Source organism: Haliotis rubra, unplaced genomic scaffold (genome assembly GCF_003918875.1).
Source record: "Haliotis rubra isolate DU_JTF1 unplaced genomic scaffold, ASM391887v1 Scf276, whole genome shotgun sequence".
Taxonomy (NCBI): Eukaryota; Metazoa; Mollusca; class Gastropoda; order Lepetellida; family Haliotidae; genus Haliotis; species Haliotis rubra.
The window spans coordinates 1276419-1285665 of NW_025766847.1; the positions used below are offsets into that span (position 1 = coordinate 1276419).

Consider the following 9247-nt stretch of genomic DNA (forward strand, 5'->3'; position numbering starts at 1 on the left):
AGTTTGACAGAATTTTGAAGACTTTTCTCACACAGAATTTCAAATATTTAAAGATTATAACCTTCGTAGATTCAGTAGTACAAGAGAGCGGTTGACAGTACATACACACACATAGTTCATACAGAATGGAAATTATTTAGTGATGGTTTGGAAGTAACAAATATCGGCCACCATTTTACTTTACGGTATTGCAATTAGCGTATTAACAACACGTCATTATTTCTTCCCCAGCTAAGGCTATCTAGGGCTGTTCTGCTCGACTTCAGATTGGCCTGGGGTACGCACCTTGTGTTGTCCATCTTCAAGGCAAACTCCCGATTTCGGGTTGCTGTAATTTTCGAGGGCTTTGCCCCACCCCATCATCAAAATGGCGTCCACTGCGACCCTGCAGACCCGGATATGTTGTATCTTGCCATTGACCGCAAGAAGATGATGGAAAGGAAATGAAAGTAGCCCTTTGACGGCAAGGAAGGCTTGCTGGGTTCCTGATGAAAGGGAAGGCTTCAAGAGCTGCTGAAATCCGGAGGCACCAAAGGGAGAGGAAATCACCGTTAAGACGGACAAGTTGGATGTAAGCTACCCACACGTTTTAGCCAAATATTTTGCATTGCATTTCCTTACAAGACAGGTGCTAAGTCCGTAAAAGTGCCCCTGACGTCCAAGGAACACCATGATCCAGAAATAATAATGAGCATAAACTTATTTCAAACACGTATGCAAGCATGGCACATGGTTTAGGAAAGGAACTTATATCTCACCTGGCATTTGTTAACTAATTGTATGGATTTCTAGAAATTATCTATTTTGGAAATGCCCAATTGTTTTACATGATCTCCGAAATGTTTCGTCTTCAGGTCAAAAGGAAACCTTCAAGAAGGATGACATCCAGTCGATGAACCCTCCCAAGTTCGAGAAGATCGAGGACATGGCCAACTTGACATATCTAAATGGAGAGCTAGCGTTCTCCACAATCTGAGAGCCAGATGCAAGCTGCTATTATCTATGTACATTACAAGTCCCTCTGTACTTCAAACTGGTAGCAGACAGGCAGACTACCACCTCCTAAGCCGCGAAAGATGTTTGATATTACCGGCTGATTACGTACACACATAGCCACATATTGATGCTTGTTCTACATATATCGAGTTTCTCCTGTTATTATGTGATTTTTCTTATCAGACCTATTCTGGCCTCTTCTGTGTCGCCATCAGCCCCTACCGCCGACTCCCCATCTACACCCCGTCCATCGTTGGCGAAGTACAGAGGCAAGAGGAAGACCGAGATGCCCCCTCACCTGTTTTCCATCTCTGACAACGCCTACCAGTTCATGGTGCAAGGTCAGTCGTCACCATATGGTGTCTTTCATGGTTGTATGTTCAGTCAATTGGTTGTAAAACAGTGTTTCAGGATATACAATGTTGTACCATTTTACAAAATAAATGAAAACGAAAATATGTTATATAAAATATCGGAAATAAACCGTCCAAAACGCAGTAGCTTATGAGAAACCTTTCTTTCTGCAGATCGGTAAGGGAACCAGTCTATGTTGATCACGTAAGTGGCCTCTGACCTTAATCTCCATTAAACTACTTCTATATACTCTTATAAATACAGAGTTTCTGATACTTCCATACTAATTTAAGCATTCCGAACAAGGATGAATGTTGCCGACAAACATCGCAATGCAAAGAGTAAGTCAGTTTAGTTTACGCCACTCAGCCATATTCCAACTGTATGGCGGCGCAAGATGATCATGGTTATAAAGACGTTGAACGTGCTGCGGGCAGTGTAATTATGCAAAGTGCGTAGGGTGACAGGATGTCCTAATAGTCTCCTAGGACCAACATTTCTGTCTAGCTGCCTGTAGAAACGGGTACCAACATATCAAAATAGGGAACCATTCAGGGCGACCCAAGTCGACGTTAGGAGTGGTCGACCAGCCTCGAAAGATCGAACTCAGCGAATAATATTGCTGCCAGCAAACGATCATCAAGCTACCGTACGAGTTACGGGGCGGACGGTGCACATTGTCTACGTACAGCTTAACTCCATGCACTTTGTGTTGTGCTGAGGCTTGGACATGACCATGTGCCGGGCATAATGGTTTACGCAACGTCAAAACGGGTGGGAATATCGTTGGTCACGTGTCCTTGATTTCATGAGGGGTCCGGAGTTCACATTGCGCTTCCGTGATGACGTGGTCTGTGGCGAGTCGAAATGACAATGTTGATACCTCCGAATAGAAGTGGTGTGTGATATCTGTCCACAGGAGGCATCCAGTATGACTGATGAACCTCACCCCATATTGTGCATGAAGAAGGTCACTGGGCTGCACTGACACTGTTGTCACGTTGGCAAAGCGTGTGGGTCGATGTTTTTGTCTTCTAGGACGACGCCGTGCACAAATCGTCATCTCTCACCCCAGCAGCACAACTCCATAGATGCTGTGCCATCATTCCTGACGACGTGGGACATCATGGTCCTGGTAAAGTCATTACCGTCTGCTACGTTTGGATTTGGTCGGCACTGCAGAGGAGGAGACAAACTCCTTCAATCCCCAGTGAATGGATGTTGGACCAATCATGGCAGAATTAAGCACTATAAAACGTCAATTTTGAAATTTCGCATCTTACCCTATCATCCTTCAAGGACCGAACACAATCATGGGTACGATCCGTTTTTCTAAGTGTGTGGAACCATTATGGTCGGGAGAGTTCTCAGGGTGGAGTACCAGCCTCAGTCCATGGTATTCAGGATGACATTTGTCTCATTACAGTGGCGAGTCTGGAGCCGGAAGACTGGAACAAGAAGGTCATTACTACTTCGCTCGTCGCTGCTGCCGGGGAAAATCCGACGAGGATCAAAGGTTTGTAGAGCTAAAATACCGTGAATTAATATGATTAAGTATCTATATTATAATTGCTGAAGAGTGAAAACAACAACAGGAACAACAAAATAAACAACAATGAATCGGTTCTCTAATATATTACCTTTCCGTAAAAACGCTGTGTTGTTAGACTTTGGTTAATAAAGGTATCCTCATAATGCTTCTTATGAATGTAGAACCAATATAATGTATGTATATTATCCGTGTTAATTTCGTGTATGTTTCTTTCTCCCACCCCAATCACAAAGCTCTACACACATCAATAACACATGTCCCTCAACTCCCGACCTAACACGCAACAGGGTTCGCTCGAGGATCAGATCATCCAATGGCCTGTGCTGGAGGCGTACGGCAACATAAAGACAACTCGTGAAATAACAACTCCTCCAGATTCGTAAAGTATATTAGGGTTTGGTAATGCCCGACATGTACCAGCCGAGGAATGAAACCGATTCTGTTTAATCCCCGTTTAAGTTATTACCTACCTATATTCAGTATTGAATATAAGAATTCAATTTTAATCTAATTATTCTTCTTTCTCTCACAGTTTACCCTTTACTCATTACTTTACGGTTAATTCGAAATGCAACCCGCTTAATAACAAGCCCCAATTGGTTTATCCTAATCGAAACTTAACAAGTTAATATGTTAACATATTCAAACGAATAAGTTGAATATTCACCTTCTAACAACACTCGTCTATGACATTGTTTCTTATCTTCATCTAACAAGTGTTCCACCTTATTAATAGTGTGATCCTACACTGCTTCAAACTCAGACCTCTTGGACATGGACTTTTGGAGTGAGTCAACACTAAGACCACGCTCCGTGGTGTAATCATGGTGCTATTTCTTAACGGGAGTAAAGTAATGCATATCTTGAGATGTGGGTGTTTCATGGTGCACATGGTGAGAAAGCGTATCTCGCTTTAGTCATACATGTACTCAAGTCCCTATTCGTATGAGTGTCAAGCATGCATATAGCTAGACATATATAGTCGGCTTGATGGGTTCAGGGTCTCATCGAACTGAAGTAGCATGATCTGAATAGGTAGAAGACTATATTATTATCAAATGTATGCATCCGACGGTAAGTGGTGTACGTTACCACCGGGACGAAGGTGAACCCAGCGTATTTAATTATTTAGAGTCTGTCGCTGAGAAATTACCACATATGTGTTTTATTAGAACCTTAAAAGCGGTTCTCTGATACCTTGATATATTCGAGCGAGATCCGTATCTTAGCATGATGCACGTTATCATCTTGCCTCCTGGGTTTTCTGTCGTTTATAGCGTTGTTGCATCACCTTATGACCTCGGGATGAAGAGTTGTATATCACCTCTCATATGTCAATGTGGAATTGTTTATAATACATTTATATCACGCGGCTTCTTACATGCTGTCACTGTCAGCTCCATACTTTAATATATGTCAAACTGTAATGGTGTGAGGTCAACATATTTAATGTCATGTTTCACTGAAACTGTTCTACTTATGCAGAACATTCATGATCGGTATAGGACATACAGTATGTATTCCATGCTGTTCCGATGCTTAATACATATATCATCTTCACGACACTATGGTTGATATACATATGCTTTACATGACGTGGGCGCCTGCGTATGTGAACTGCCTACTTGATAGCTCATACAAATCTTATATATGTAAGCTTCGGGGGAAAGTTCATCGTATCCATTTTGGTACGTCTGGAAAGATCGCCGGTGCCGACATTGAGACCTGTAAGTGAGTACATGGTTAGGGCTGAAATTACTTGCAATGTCAATAAAGTCACGTGTTTTAATTGGGCGGCTTGTTATGTAAAAACAAAACTGACAAAATTCGTTACCACAAAGTGACAATGATTATGCCACTATAAGTGTTGACACGGTTGAACATGTCCTCTGATAAAATGCTAATACGACGTAAGAGATGTAAAGCATCTTTGATTAATGACCATTGCACAACACTTGTGACTTTAATTCCACTCTATTTCATACATTTGCGGAAAACTATGACATACCGCCGACTGTAAATACCAAATTAGGTTGGAAACGCTGGATGGGGGCAAATATATGTTTCCGATGTGAAGGTGGTATGAGCGTCTAATTGTACCTCATGATTATATGTTTGTTGTCCACCAGACCTGCTGGAGGAGAAATCTCGCGTCACCTTCCAGCAATCTGCAGAGAGAGAAACTACCACATTTTCTACCAGATGTGTTCAAACGCCATCCCTACAATCCCTGGTATGTACTTGCTGTGTCCTATTCAAGCGGTATGCCTTCCTATTTCCAGTAGTATGTACGTTCCTGTTTCGGTATGCACCTTCTATTTCCAGTAGTATGTACGTTCCCTGTTTCAGTGGTAATGTACGTTCCTGACTCAGTAGTATGTACGTTCCCTATTCAGTAGTATCACCATCCTATTCCAGTAGTATGCGGGATCCTATTCCAGTAGTATGCCATCCTATTCCAGTAGTATGCCATCTATTCAGTAGTATGCACCATCCTATTCACGTAGTATGCACCATCCTATTCCAGTGGTATGCACCATCCTATTATTCCAGTAGTATGCACCATCCTATTCAGTAGTATGCACCATCCTATTCCAGTAGTATGCCATCCTGTATTCCAGTAGTATGCACCATCCTATTCCAGTAGTATGCCATCCTATTCGTAGTGTATGCACCATCCTATTCAGTAGTATGCACCATCCTATTCCAGTAGTATGCACCATCCTATTCCAGTAGTATGCACTTGTCTATTCCGTGGTATGCACCATCCTATTCACCGTAGCATGTACCCTTCCCTCGGGATGTCATATTTTATGTTCATGCAACATCTACCTTTCTGTTCACAAAGTGTCTACCCTCATGTAGTAACTTATATTCGTAGCAGTATTTCCCATCTACCACGACACAGACTAACCACCACATACCGAAATGCTTCCTTCCTTCCTCAGAAGATCCTGGCCACGCCTGACCTGGTCTCTACTCCTTCATCAACCAGGGCACCTCACAAATCGACAGAGGTATCGATGACGTCGAGGAAATGAAAATTACAGATGGCAATTAAAATATAGCCCTTTATACATAAAACTAATGTCGTATCCAGGGTTTTTCCTTATGTAAACCAATATAAATGCCAGAAATACTTGCAAATAAGAAACACTTTTCGCTGGGGCTTGCAGCAGGTTTTGTTTACAAACATTGGAAAGAACCTGTAGGTTGACAAGAAACTTTCATCACTGCAAAAGAGGTGAGATATAATCTCAGCATAACTGCTTTATAAGGAAGCATTGACTTTTCAATCATCATTATTTGGAGGTGGTCCCAGGTGTTTCGGTCATGGTTTACCCCATCTTATTGATCATTTATTGCCATTGTCGTGACAGGTGCTTACGATGTGCTTGGATTCACGGAGGTTGAGAAAAGAACAGTAATGTACAAATATTACTGGTACCATCCTCCATCTTGAGATGAAGTTCAAGCAGAGGGCGAGCAGGCCGGAGCTGATGACGGAAGTGGAGGTACGGCCTATCATAGTTGTCATTGTTCTACAGTTCGTATAAATTTCTTCACAAATTTATCCTGTTGGCCGCTGTTTGTAATCATCGGCATCAACAACGTTCCGGATTACAGTATCTTGGATACTGATTAAAATCCTTTAGATATGTATATATGCTCCAAACAGTAAGCGTCCGATGGAGGTTTGTTTGCAAAGGATAGTACGTTTCAACGTACATTTAATGGTGAATAACGTTCCGTAAATATAGATATAGAATTATTTGTAGTAAAGAAGATGGTATTGAACACGGGTAAAACTGCGGTTGTTTCGGGACAGGTTTACACATTAATACATGGTTGTCGAAGGTCAGCTACAACGAGGGTGACTCATCCTGATGCCTAGCTGCATTGATGAATTTGACGCAAATAATGTGAACTGAAGTTCGCCATGACTCGCCTATACTCCATCTTGCAGAAGCCGAAAGGTGTCCTTCCTGTTAGGTGTGAGGCATAGAGTGATCTTCTGAAGTCTTTAACCAAACCTAAAATCAAGGTCCGGCTGATTACGTCACTTGGGGTCATTACACCAAGGAACAGGTATGTCATCACACAATTCAGGATTTCACAGAGTTGGTATAATGCAATGACTTGTTTCTCATCTTTTTATGATTTGATATTATGTTTGGAACACTGTGGTATTGAAAACCGTATGTATGACAAACATTTATGCCACTGCTATGTTCTAGATTTGATGAACTCGGTTAATGCCCTGGCTAAGTCTCTGTACGATCGTATGTTCAAATGGTTTGGTGTTGAGAGTTAACATCCTCTCGACACAAAATAAGGCAGTTCTTCATCGGTGTCCTGTGAATATCCTTTAGGTTCGAGATCTTTGATGTAAGTTCAGTATAAAAAGCAATTCTCAATTATACTGCTAAGCAGAACCTAAATGGATCAAAGTATGTTCTGCGAAGCATTATTTTGCTTCTAATAGTGCAGTCTCAGGAGGTGACATTCTTTGCCTGCACGTCTAATGCAATCCTACTTTTGTGTACAGTTCAACAGCTTCGAACAGTTGTGCATCAACTACATAACGAGCGCTTGCAGCGGATTCTTCAACCACCACATGTTTGTGCTGGAGCAGGAAGAATACAGAAAGAAGGCATCAGTGGGGAGTTCATCGACTTTGGAATGGACTTGCAGGCCTGCATTGAGCTCATTGAGAAGGTACGTGCTCGTATCGTTTATATTGGGATAAAATGTATGCACTCAGAATACATGCCCTCAAATTATAAACACTCTCAAATACAAATACGAGTTCTTGATGACTAAAATGGTCTGTCATTTCAGCCTATGGGTTTGTTGTCCATCCTTGAAGAAGGGGTGCATGTTCCCCAAGGCTTCTGACAAGACCTTTGGGACAAGCCAATACACCAACCATATGGGCAAATCCCTAACTTCTCAAAGCCGGACAAGAAACTCAGGGGTGGTGCCCACGGCGACTTCTGCCTGAAGCATTACGCTGGAACTGTAAGTATCCTGGGCATACCCATGTTGGGGCGATCTTTTCCTACATCTGCAGTTTACTACACCAACCGCTGGTTGAGGTGGTTGAATGATCCCACATCATATAAACATACAAATCTTATTCTAGTCTATCATTTGTCAGATTTGGTTATCATCTCATTAAAGACATGCCCCGGGAACCCACTGTGTGCTGTACTCGAAGTTAATATTCCCCTGCTCCCCTACAGGTGCCCTATAACATCACTGGCTGGCTGGAGAAGAATAAGGATCCCATCAACGAGACTGGTGATTAGGTGTTGTCTCCTCCCAGGAAAAGCTGGTCAAGACCCTCTTCCCAGCCGCCGCACCATACAGGTTGGTATTCACTGGTAGATGGACTGAACGAGCGAGTATAGCCTTACTGCCGAACCTCAACAATGTCAACGCGGACTACACAAGTAATGAGTTATAAACATTGCACCGCAAAGTGTAGATGCTGGGGAGCATGGTATCAATAACGGAAATGTCAATTCATGCTGATGTAATCATTACAGGGTAGCTTCGGTGGCAAGAAGAAGAGCTCAGCCTTCCAGGGCTTAATTTCTGCAACCCACGGGGTAAAGTTACCATCATGTATTTTAGCATACACAGCTGGTTTTGCGTTGTACACACTTGTTTTATATTGTCAGTTACATTGCAAAATGAAATTAAAGAAGCGACAAATGCACCAATACACTTTCAAAATTATCTGTGAGCATTGTCAACGTAACTTTACTTCCTTCTATAGGTCACTGAACAAGCTGATGAAGAACTTGTACAGCACTCACCCTCGCTAAAGTGCGTTGCATCATCCCCAACGAGCCAAACAGCCAAGGTAAGTAAACTGGCTGTTTTAAAATTTAATGTGAAGAGAGGCCAAGAGACAAAGAGGGGGAGGAGAGTAGTATCTGATGTGAACATCTCCAAGAAGACGACTACCAAGAAGAGTATGTATTTAGAGAGTTGAAGAAGGAAGATGGTCTTACAGTTACGGTATAGTCACTGCAAGCATTTCCATCTCTCGTTAAAGGCCCTGATTGTGACGCTGCCCTTGTGCTCCACCAGCCTTCAGTGTAACGGTGTACTTGAGGGTATCCGTATCTGCGGGAAAGGATTCCCCAGCGGGGATTATTTACTCTGAGGACAACAGAGGTATGTACCCTGACACATACGGATCCGATAAATAAGACCGTCACAAAACTCAATCTCCCAGGGTGGTAATAAATGTGCACAGCGAACTTATATTGAATGTCTTCGTAATACTGTCAATATATAAATGACGCAACATAAAGTGAAAGTCTGATCTAA

At 42.3% G+C, this 9247-nt stretch overlaps 1 pseudogene; it reads left to right on the forward strand.

Moving 5' to 3' along the window:
* Positions 1 to 892: 892 nt before the first annotated feature.
* On the forward strand, positions 893 to 7801 carry LOC124280942 (annotated as a pseudogene).
* The last annotated feature ends 1446 nt before the right edge of the window (positions 7802 to 9247 follow it).